Source organism: Echinococcus granulosus (assembly GCF_000524195.1).
Source record: "Echinococcus granulosus chromosome Unknown EG_S00361, whole genome shotgun sequence".
Taxonomy (NCBI): Eukaryota; Metazoa; Platyhelminthes; class Cestoda; order Cyclophyllidea; family Taeniidae; genus Echinococcus; species Echinococcus granulosus.
Genome location: NW_020170741.1, coordinates 1,186 through 2,069, shown reverse-complemented (window position 1 = coordinate 2,069; position 884 = coordinate 1,186).

Below are 884 nucleotides of genomic sequence, written 5' to 3'. Positions count from 1 at the left end.
TGCTGCCACACGCGTGTATACACAAAAAACAGGGGAATTTTGATTAAACAATACCTACTTTTTGTACTGGAGTCAAGTTTCGTGGCAGCAAATCTACTTCCGACCCAAGTGACAGCAATTAGGAGATATTATTAGTAAAAAGATATTACCTGTAAATTGGACTAATGCGAAGATACTGTCCTTGAAATGGACGAAATTTATAACTACAAAATGGCCAAAGTTGAATCTTTACCACTCTCCTACACTCGGGAATATGTGCAACCTTTAAAGTCTTCTCGTTTTGACTTTTTTGGGATGTCCTCCTTCCACTGAGACCTCCGAAAATTGCAGAATGCTTAACAGCTCGCGTCGCTGTCACATGCATGCAGACTGTGAATGTGGTGATGAGCACTGCAAGGCAGGAGCCAGTCAACCTGTCATGAATAGGCCAGTGTCTCTAGCACTCAGTGAGTAGTTGCATGCATCCACTCCTCGTACCTTCCACTTCACGCACGCACGTTTACACCAGTGACGCTCATGCTGAAATCCTCTACCTCATTGATTACGATCATGTACAACTGGAATGGATGCGAGCCCTCGCGCACAAACACCAATTTGTAAAGTTGGAGTTAGAGAGTGTACGTTAGCGCCTACTCCTTGCTAAAAACACAAACGGAAATGTTGCTTTCTTAATTGTGAAGGAGAAAGTGCATGAACCAGACTTAAACAAGAGTTGCAATTGGGTTTGCAGTTTCTACTCAGTCACTTTAGTAGTAGGCTTCGGATTGCGAGGAAAGCGAGAGAAATAAATGGCTGTGTAAGGGCTGCTCACTGGGTAATATGAACACATCGATGTAAATTGCCTATTGTTGGAAAAAAGTGTATTTGGTAAGATTTTCCTCAAA